Raw genomic sequence first — 11471 nt, 5'->3', positions numbered from 1 at the left:
GGCCAATCAGATACCTCAATAAAAATATGTGGTCTAGTGTCAAATTTACAAAATGCTTGAGTTGTAGGGACGTGGACTTTCAGCAAGCTCACTCCTAATTGATGAGGGCAGTTACCATAAAAAGGTTGACTTAGGCCAACTTGGACCAATGGATGACTTCTGGCTCCAACTTGTGCTCCAAAATTGCGACTGAATTGACTTCCTTTGGTTGAAGCCAGAAATAATACATTTCCTATACAAAGTGACTATACAAAGTGAAAAGACAAAAATAAAACCAGTTTTTATAATATCATATTAGTTACACTGGCAACATTGTAACTAAACGAACCAAAACATCTCTGTCTCCCTCATTAAGGTAATTCAGCCTAAAAGTCATCTCCAGTCTTTCTCCGTTTTTACCTTGGACTTATTTTCCTTTCTGAACACATTTCCTCATCAAACAACATCAGAGCAAAAACAAAAAAAATAAACGTGAAGCTATTTTGACTGTACTAAACTACGACTTTACATTTTGGCCTACAAATGTGATCTGATGCAAATGTATCTGAGGTATAATAATGCCAAACCTAATTGTACAAAAACAGAATAAATGAAATAGAGATTCATGGGGACGGACATGGTGCAGAGGTAGAGCAGTCAACCTCTGATTGGTAGATTGCGGGTTCAGTTCCCACCTTGCCTGTTGAAGTGTCCTTGGGCAAGACACTGAACCCCACCTTAATCCTGGTGGTTATACGTTAGCCACTATTTGGTCATCAGTGTGTGTGTTTATGACTGAATGGGACTGTGATTGTAAAGCACTTGTGACTTTCTAAGAAGGTAGCAAAGCGCTATATACAGTAATATAGCATGATTATATGTTTATTTTTATCTGCTTCATTATTATTGATGTCTTGTTTTATATATTGTAGATGAAACGGATGTTTAATATATTTATGTTCTGATTTAAAAAAAAAAAACATTCAATTGCAGAACTAACTTTCAGTTTTTGTTATCTGCAAGGTTTTTCTTGTTTGTGTGTGTTATTTTTCTTTCAGAGCTTCAAACTCCAATTAAAAAGTAGTTTTTGTGCAGAAAGTTCCAAACTTTAAAAGCTTTGACCCATAAATTCAAAGATTTGGAGAAAATCGAATTCTCATTAGTTGTTAAGGTTGCAGTTTGCAGCAATTTCAGCAAATCTTGAAATGAAATCTTAATGAAAACTTGGAACTTTTTGGAACAATTAAACAAGGAATTACTAAAAATACAATAAAAAGTGTCCTATTTTTTGTTTTATGTATTTAAACCTGGCTTGTAAAGCAGTAAAAAAGACCCATAGCGTTTTATAAGTACAACAATTCCGTGACGAACCTGCATTTTTTTTTCAGCAAACAAAATCAGTATGTATGCATCCTTATTTTAGGTTTTGTCTCATCGCTTTCACTTTTCCCTTCATGTCTTTTTTTGGCGATTTTTCCTTCAACGTTTATTAAAAGCGATCATAAATGACTTTTGCCTTCCTCCTGAGACGAACGTTCTCCTTTTTCTGTCTGCTTTAGAGCATGATTTCTTTATTTCTTGGCACAACGAGATCACTTCCAGGACAGAATTTACAAGCACTTTGGAGTCAAAATTTACACTCAAAGTCCTTCAAAGTGAAGTCCGAAGGAGAATTACTAAGGTCTACTACAAACATTATGTTTACAAACCAAAAAAACATCCAAACGTTTTTATAACAAACATTTGACGCATTTCAAATCAGAATATTTGTTTTAAAAAATTGTAATAACTTTAAAATGTTCAGACTATGACATAATCTCACAGCGATCTGTTTTATTCTATAAAAATGCTACTAAACAGGTTCAGTGGGGCTCAGCAGTGACGGGTTTATATCCTCCATATTACAATGATGAGCAACGCCAGCAAAGAAAGACGGGCTGAAACTCCCTCAGGCTTGACAATCGCAAAGGCTTCAGTGGAAGAGGCAGCCTCTGCTGCTCTGCTTTCCCTCTCAGAGCCCTCTGAATGATTTAAATGCCCCTGGATAAAAAAAGATCTGGATGAAGAGTGGGAAAAGTGGGCCGCTCTTCAGGGCAGAACCTGGCACATGCGGGGGGCTGAGAACGCAGCACTCTGTCAAATTCTGGAGATGGGGAGGCAAATATGCAGCTCAATCACTTTTATGTTTGCGGCGATTGAAATTCGTGGGTAGATTGAAAATAAAAAAAGATTATTTTTTGCTGTTTTATTGAGTCTGGGAACAATTCAGAAATGCTTTTATTCTAATTCACCAGCCATTTTACAAGGAACACTTGTGCAGTCCAATATGGCAGCTCCGTCATGGATTATGCATTTTGAAGAAGCTGCAGTTCTAGATGTCTCTTTGTAATTTTACTGTAAAAGCAACAAAGGGACCAAAAAGAAGGCAAACAATATTTTTTTTTCTATCAGTCCAGCCTTTTTTTATAGTCAGGTAAAGCTGAGAACACAAGGATCATAAAATAATTTAATTTGGCCTAAGGCTATTGGAGCACAGTGAGAGCTGAGTGCATTGTGCGACAAATTGTTTCGAATTGGAATCTACTCCTCCTGCTAGCAAGACAACAGCAGGGACACTTTAAAGGGTGTATTAATATGCGGTCCTCTGACCGCCATGTGTCATCATGAGAGAGAGACAAGGAGCAATTTATTAGTCTGAAGAAAATGTTGTAGTTTAAGGGCTGACGCATCAAAGTCACAGAGCAGCAGTCAAGTGTGCTGCAGGAACATATTGTTGTTTAAAACAGGGACTTTTGCTTTAAGTCCACGACTCAGGAGGAGGAACGATGCGTAGACCTGCACACACAACAAGATTCCAATGTTTAAAACTAAGATTTCAAACATTATTTTGAATTGAGTTAAACTTCTTCATCAAAGAATTGTCAGAAAATTATTTTTTTTAAGAATTAAGCTAATTTTTAAACACTTTTTATAAAACATTATTTATTATGAGATATAGATGGTATCAATTTTGGTACGTTGGGTGATTTGGTAAGTGTGTACCTTCAACAAAATTAGTTTGAGATGCACAAGTATTAACGTAAATAAATAAAAAAAAAAAAAATTTTACTGAATGTTTCAAACTTGATCCACACATTTTTAACATAGAGTGACTCAATTATAAAAGATGAACTATGATAAATAACAATACATGAGTTATTTTCACCATAAAGTTCCAAAAATTTGCTAAACTTTTTCCCGCCAAAGATGTTTTTGAGATTTCAAGGAGGCAGCCATTTTGAAATGAGTAGTAAAAGCCCTTCTGCTGCCCCGAGTGGAAGGAAGATGAACTACAGGGCAGAAACATGAACTTAAAGTTATCAGCAAAGGATTTTTGGGGGACTTTTGGATTAATACCTGTGTTCCATTCATTATTAAAATTGCACAAATTCGATTTGCAATAATACATTTGTTTAATGGAAATATAAAAAAAATAAAAAAAATTGAGGAGGTGGTTGTTGGGGCATATCGAAACGGGGACATTTAGCAAAAATGCAATAGAAGTACTTAAAAAAAATAAATAGCTTTTTAGTGGGATCTGGTTGCAATGAATTACTCAATGTCTCAAACTTGATCCACATATTTTTAACATAGCGACTCAATTATAAAAAATTGAAATAAAAGAAAAAAAACAATATATAAGATATTTTCACCATAAAGTTTTGAAAATTAGCTAAACTTTTCCCACAAAAAGGGTTTGTTGTCTGAGATTTCATGGAGGTAGCCATTTTGAAACGGGGAGGAACAGCCCTTCTACTTCCTCTAGTGGAGTGATGATGAACTATATGGCTGAGAACATGAATTAAGTTATCAACAATTGGTTTTTAGGGAACATTTACATCACTTTAGATATGATTATCAGAAATGTGTGTTTTAAATAATACAAATGGTTATGTAGCTTAAACCTTACATTAACTAGGATTTTGTTGAGGTGTAAAAACAACTTAAAGTAGTAATCCTAGCATTCACTGTATCAGAGAACTGGACAGAATGACTCCTCCCCCCTGGTGTTCCAAACAGGAAGTACCTGCTGGTACCAAGAAGCCAAAATACATAGACTTTGATAAAATAAAATGCAAAAGCCATCACTCAGTCAATATATCTGTCCAAATAACTCTGATACCCTTTTTTTCAACATTTTCTTGATCATCTTAAATTTTTAAAATATTATCTTTGTAGTTCAAGTTATTCATGTTATAAACTGAACAATCTGATGCCTCAGTAAAAGTATGTGGTTTCACATCAAACATTCAAAAGTATTTGTTTTATAGATTCTTCTGAGCCCACTTTCAAGGGATAGGGGCGTGAACTTCCAACTAGCTCACTCCTGATTGGCGAGATTGGTTGTCATAGAACATCTGGCTCCAATATGGCGGCGTCCATTTTGCAAAAAAATAGTGATTCGGTTTGGGCTGGAATAAGTCATTGTCAATAAGTGATGTCATACTAACTCTGTCCATTTATTAAGTACAGTCAATGAATTATAGTCAGTCTGAGTGCTTTTTTTAGAGTTTCATAATCAGACTTACTTTCATTTTCTTTACCAAAACTAACAATACATTGATTTAAGATCTGGGGCCTAACCTTCCAGCTTCAAACCAGATGATCAAAGTAAATTAGTGCTAGTGCCACATCTGCACAGTCATGCTCGATTTTTCTGTTGACAGGGAACAAAAATGGTTTGGCAGCCGGACAAATTAGCCAAAGGGCTGTCCTTGATCTCCTCCTTAAAACAGGGGAGTGTGGGTTTTTGCTGCAACCTTCACTTAAGCAAAGAGTGTGCAGCCTCACACCCCCTTTAGGAGACGTGCACGTTTTTAATTGGTGCCATGGCGGCGGAGCTGACAGGTAAGATTTATCGCAAAGTATAAACGGTTTTAAGAGTTGCATTCTTATTACGGTGGTCTGTAAGAACACATTACATTTGCATGTTGATAAGAACTGCTGCTTTTGAGCAAGGCATGATTGCAGTCTAGAAAAGTCACAGCAGCAGGAAATAAGCAACTCACATATTGCTAAACTAATACACAACTGTTTACATCTGAAAGATAAAACTTGTGCTTACATCATTTTTATTATTGAAAAAAATATACTTCCAGCTAAATGTATCTTGTTACTATGATACCAATGCACTCCCCATCTCTATATACCTTTTTTTCAACTTTTTGTAGGATACATCCTGCTAAAGCTACACTGTTGTTGTTTTTCCAAGATAAGAGTGTCAGACATTTTGTTGTACTTTTTTTAAAAAGGTCATACCACAAAAAAAAAAAAAAAAAACAACAATTTGAGCTTTTTAGTGTATTATACTGTTCATTCCTCACTATACACAACCTAAAGTGGTATTTTGATCTAGTTGTGAAGAAAGGGAACAGGCTATTTCCTGGTGGAGAAAAGGAGATAACAATTTTCTTGTAAAGAAAAGGTGCAGACTATTTCCTGGTGGAGAAAGGGGGAAAACTATTTCCTGGAGGAGAAAGGGAGCAAGCTATTTCCTGGTGGAGAAAGGGGGGAGACTATTTAATGGTAGGGGAAAGGGGCAGACTATTTCCTGGTGGAGAAAGGGAAAAAACTATTTCCTGGAGGAGAAAGGGAGCAAGCTATTTCCTGGTGGAGAAAGGGGGGGGGACTATTTCCTGGTGGGGAAAGGGGCAGACTATTTCCTGGTGGAGAAAGGGGCAGACTATTTCCTGGTGGAGAAAGGGGAAAATTATTTCCTGGTGGATAAAGGGAGCCGAATACTTCCTGGAGGAGAAAGGGAGCGATGAATTGGGAGAGCTGGTTTGAACAGGGTTTTTGATACAGAGATTCATGATGCTTCAAAGAAAACAGAAACATTCACAGCCAGTGCTAATCAGAACAAGGTTGTGTTGTTGTCTGCATTTTTATTGACCGAATTTCACTGCGAAATGAACCATTAGCCATCACCATTCTGTCTGTGCCAAATTTTGGGGATAAACGCCTGAGCTGCACTGTATGTGCATCTACTATGACGTCATAAAATGGGCGGCACCCTCAAGGAGTGAAAGGCGGAGCCTCAGAGATCGAGTCGTTTTACTTTTCTGTATGAAAACAGTTAACAAAAATAACACATTTCATAATTAATTAGTTTTTTAGTCTTCCAAAGGTAATATATGATCATATATAGATTTAGCTTACTCTGAAAGAAAAGCATTGTATGGCCCCTTTAAAGACAAACTTCGATGCAAAGTGTGTTTTTAATGTGTTTTTGTGACATTTTCTATAAAGGGAGGGGACAAACAAAGAAAGCAAATCGCAAAATTTCAGTTTTGACAAAAACTAACATTTGAACAAAGTTTTGTTTAGATATCTCCCATATTGCACGACATTTTTGCTGCACTGGTCATGTTAGGTTGAGGTTGTGAGGGGCAGTAAGCTAGCTGGAGAGACGTTTAAGCAGATGGATGATGGGAAGGAGGCGGGCTTACTCCACGTCAACAGTCCTGTCCACAACTGATAAAGTACTGCCGCTCTGCAGAAACTACATCTCACAAAACAACATTTTTTTTTTCTTTTTTGGGGCTAAAAGTGTCATAATTGTTATTAAAAAAGACTGCAAACAATTTTAAAATAGATCCAAAGATTATCGTAGTGAGGCTATAATGTACTTTTCCCGTAAAATTCTCAAATTGAAAGAAAATGACAAAAAAAATTCAATTTTAACAAAGAAAATTAAACAATGCACCAAACTACAGAGGGAAATTGTTCAAAAATGTATTTTAATGAGTTAAGCTTTTTCCTTTCCCTAAAATCCTGCAGTATCACTATTGTGGAGCCAAGGTTTTGATGCCTATCTGGCTTTCTTTTTATGTTGTGGGAGTGTGTCTCCTCCTCTGACTGTAGGATTGCTTTCCCAAAGCTGGCCGTCTCTGGTATGAGCTGATTTAAATCCCAACCAGCTCTGCTTTTTTCATTCCTGCCTTCAGAGGAGGTTTGAATGAGAGCACCACAAAGCTTGTTTTTTTTTTTCGTGGGAATGAGTGAGAATCTCAGCCACAAACCAGGGAAGCAAAGACCTGGAACTAATTACATTAATGAGTTCACCCGAATCCCAGAGAGTGGACTCACTACAGTCCAGCATGTACGTGCAGTCACACAGGGAGCTCCCGCTTTCCCCCCATGAACCTGATTCCTTGTTGCTTCTTGAGGAAACATCAAGAGTTTAACAAGAAAAGGAAAAACTGTGAATTCGGCTGCATGAATGGAGGCTAAATAGGGGGAATTCAAAGCCGGGTGCATCGTTAGACTGGAGACATTCTGCTGGCATTCAGACAAGATGAGAGGCTGTGCCAGCCATCCGAAAGCTCTGAGGGAGTTTCACAATGAGCGAGCAGCTCAGGCTGCAGGGATCTGTCACAGGCTGGGGGGCAGGACTGGCTCCAAGGTTAACAACAAATTGGCTTGTTGAAGGAGCAAGTGAGGGGCCAAAAAAAGCAGAGTGGGGGAGCTCTCCAGCTGAAAAAGTGAAGATAGTTGAATGAATGAAGATGTAAAACTCCTAGAATGAGGTCAGCTTTTTTTTTCTGAGGTGATATATGTGTGCTGGGGATACAGAAGCAGCCAGCATGAACTCCTGTAGTTTGAGGCACTTGTATCCACACCCAGACGGATGCTGACCTAAATACTCCTCCCTTTACAAGCATCTGCAACCAGCAAATCGAGCTTTCTGTGCGCAAACCGAATCCAAAACCGATTCCATGTTATGTAATGTCTCAAAAATCACAGTCCATGCCAACTCACCGTAAAGGGATGTTAAAAGGTTGGCGACTGACTGAAGACTTCCTGTCTTAATCCCGGCCGTCCAGCATGGCCAGGCTCGGCTCGGATGAAGTGCGCGCGCCTCCGCTCGCTGGAAGCGCGCAGGGGATTGTGCCGTTTATGAATCCGCGCCCTGCAGCCTCGGAGAGGAAGAAAAGATGCGCAGCAGCAGCAGCTTTCCTGCAAAGACAGCCGCGGACAGCTCCGGTGCTGAAATCTTCATTCCCAGCCGCTCCGTCTTCCAGAGCTGCGCACTCACAGCTTCTGAGGAGGCAGTCCAGGTGGGAGGAGAGCCTGCTGCACTCTCACAGACCAGCGCCGAAGTTAAGCGAGGGATTTACGACCTTCATCTCTGCACGCCCTCCTCCTCATCATCATCATCATCCTCCCCGCAGAGAAAGAAAGCCTCCCGCCTGGGGATCGTTTAGGTGAAGAAGTTGCGGGCTCGTTGCTCCTGATCCTGGTACCTCTTGATTGGACAGAAACACTAGGGAGGGGGGTGCATGACGTTTGGACAGATTCGCAACCAATTATCCCCCTCCCAAGAAACTCAGGGGTTTTTTTTTAAGGGGGAGGATCTCCCAAATTCCTGTTTGAGTCAGTGGCATTGATGGAGGGAGGGGCAGAATTTCGTGGGTTGGAGACAGTAATGAAAATCTGTGCAAATCAGTTAAGAAATGTTGTCATTAGGAAGTCTGGAAATTGTCAATCAGAGTCCAACGAACCTAAATTAAATTGAATTAAGAGGTGTAAAAAAAATGCAAAACGTTAGATCAATTAACAAAAACTATTCGTTTGTATCAAATTAGCATTTTAAGTTCAGTAAACCACCAACCCAAAATTTTAATTTGATACAAACTAATAGTTTTAAATGTAACAAATTACAGAACTTGTGTTAACTGATCAAACGTGGGGGTTGCTAGAGCCTATCCCAGCTAATGTTAATCGTAAACCCTTAGCAGGTCGCTAGTCCATTTTAACCCTTGTACTATCTTATGGGGTCCAGATAACCCAAGTCTTACATTAATTTGTTATCCATCGCACAGCAAATGAGGATGAAGGTGGACAGGATTTCATGTCTGCTACAAACACCAGTGAAAACTAAAATTCATTTAGAAAAGAAAAATGTCTTGTGGGGTCCAAGTGACCCCACTCCCAATGTCAACATACCTAAGATAGCACAAGGGTTAAACCATATACATACCAGGGCTTTCACATACTTGAACACATGTTTAGCAAATGGTGTTCACACTGGACAAACAGGGAGGGGCTTCTTCCTCTCTACTGTTTACTAGCACATGTCAGCCAGCTGGAAGAGGGTCGGTGCAAAAGGTTAAAACGGTTCAAATTTTGCAAATGCGTCACCAAAAAATGAGTCCCTGATTGGTCAGAGTTCAACCTGGTTTAAATGATGAAAAACAATCGTATAAATTTATATAGACGTGTGAACCTTTGAACGCAGAAGTCCACAACATGTGTTTTTGTTCATTTACATAGACTTTTCATTGGAAGTGGTAAACGTAGCTTTAGCGCTAACCAGAGATCTGTATTAATCTCTAGGACGCAGTTTCTGTAGAGCAGCAGGAATTATTCCAAAAATCCCTCTCTGAGTTGTGGGTGGAGCCATTGGTGTTCTCCCCCGTTAGCTTACTAACGGGCAAAAAAACAATGACATTTTCTGATCCTAAATCATACTATTTATATGAGTTAACATTATCAGATCACACTGCTGACCTATATTTATGATGCACTGCACATGTATGCAGTGTACCAGAAACATTAACACACATCAGGTAGGGTAGATAAAATGTGCATGTTGGTTAAACAGCTGAGTCAGCTTCATTTGAGATCTGAAAGGCAGGTTCCCCAAGTGCCAAACTGCCACAAAACCTATGACCTATTAATGGACACTCTCTCTCTCTTAGGAACAACTTGGAAACATGGGATTTTTCATCAGGCAGGTCTTTTTGCTTGTGGGAGGAAGGCTTCAGATAACAAACTGTAACATTAAAAATATCACCAAAATTTTTTTTTATTGACTTACTTTTACTTATAAATGAAGCCACACCCTTTGAGTGATGTGTCTAAACAATAAATTTCAGAGTTTAGACCAATGACAGTATAATCATTTCTTTTGAAAATGATGCTAACATTAAAGAGTAATTGGATGGCTGGACTTGACTTGCAACCACTAATTCTATTATTCTTTAGCCGCTATGTCACTTTCTATGGGCTCATCAGCGCCCTCTGCATTGAGGCAGGTGTACTGCATGCCTCACTTAGTGAATTTTCAGAGGATCAAACATTTTTAGTGGTTAAAAAAGACTAAACTGTGATCACACACCAGTGACTTGCAGTCTGAGAGGTGATAAAGTGTAAACATACATGATTATAAAATGAAGACTTTTTTTAAATTAAGAATGAATTATTCATTTGGTCTTTTTCTATTCTATGATAATTTTTCTGTGTAGGTTTTCAGCATTTCTTTGTTTAAAAAATGTACTGAATTCATGAATTTCCTGTTCAAAAACTTGAGAAAGTGGCAGGTGAGGCATCAGCAGCCCATGCTGTGCTCAGTCTGCGCTGCACACATCGACTGGAGCTGCAGCTGGCACATGCACTTGAATTATTTGGGTATTTCTATCATCATAAAAGACCCTTTATTTTGAATTACCTCATTTCCTAATTTCTGGACAACTGTCTGACAACATTGGTGTCAGTTTGTGACTCATTTAGTCTGTTTATCCGCTAAAAATGCGCATTATAAATACACTATCACAGTGCACCTGCCTCAAGAGAGAGGGCGCTGGTGAGCTCAGAAAATGTGACTCGGTGGCTAGAAAACTGCTTGAAATGGAATTTTAAACAACCTACCTTACCTGTGGTAAATGGTGAATAAGCTGTTCAGCAGGATACATTCATCCATCCATCCATCTTCTTGACCGCTTCTTCCCTTTCGGGGTCGCGGGGGTGCCGGAGCCCATCCCGGCTGCTGATGGGCGAAGGCGGGGTACACCCTGGACAGGTCGCCAGTCTGTCGCAGGGCCTCAATCACACACACATCCACTCTCAGACACACCTAGGGGCAATTTAGAGTCACCAATCAACCTATGAAGCATGTTTTTGGACGGTGGGAGGAAGCCGGAGTCCCCGGTGAAAACCCACACATGCACGGGGAGAACATGCAAACTCCACACAGAAAGGTCCCAGCCGGGAGTCGAACCGGGGCCTTCTCGCTGTGAGGCAAGAGCGCTAACCACTGCGCCACCGTGCATCTGTTTGTAAATCTCACAGAAGATCAGAGCCTCACTTGCCGTGAACCTCGCCACACGTCACTGAACCACACACAGGTGCAAGTGTTCAACACAAGCACATGTAATAAATGACTAAATTTTTGTACATTATCAATTTAAAAACATTTAATTACTCAAAAAAATAGAAAAAGAAACAAATATTGACCAAAAAAAATGTATTTTACATGCATTGTTAAAATGGACACTGGAGCTCTGATGTCACAGTGATGTCATAGCTGCCTCTTTGATGTCATGCTGATGTCATACATAATGTATGTCAAATGATGTATTCGCCATGTTTGATGTTCTCATCACAGCTAATGATGATGAGATCAAATGAGGTCATCTTGTGCATGACCTCATTTGATTTCATCAGATCAA

The 11471-nt window shown here is 39.2% G+C and overlaps 1 protein-coding gene across 2 annotated transcripts in view; it reads right to left on the bottom strand.

Annotated features, from left to right (window-relative positions):
* The window catches only part of phf24 (PHD finger protein 24), a 48333-nt gene extending 39714 nt beyond the window's left edge, over positions 1 to 8619 (bottom strand). Inside the window, exon 1 of one of the 2 annotated variants that reach the window (XM_024299616.2) lies at positions 7780 to 8619. The gene's annotated coding sequence lies outside the window, so the exon portion shown is untranslated. The remainder of the gene's footprint in view (positions 1 to 7779) is intronic. The other variant, XM_024299617.2, reaches the window with a different exon arrangement.
* Between the last annotated feature and the right edge of the window lie 2852 nt (positions 8620 to 11471).

This window comes from Oryzias melastigma, linkage group LG12, assembly GCF_002922805.2.
Source record: "Oryzias melastigma strain HK-1 linkage group LG12, ASM292280v2, whole genome shotgun sequence".
NCBI classification, from domain to species: Eukaryota; Metazoa; Chordata; class Actinopteri; order Beloniformes; family Adrianichthyidae; genus Oryzias; species Oryzias melastigma.
Note: the sequence above shows the minus strand (reverse complement) of the source record. Positions and strands in the feature narration are given on the sequence as shown.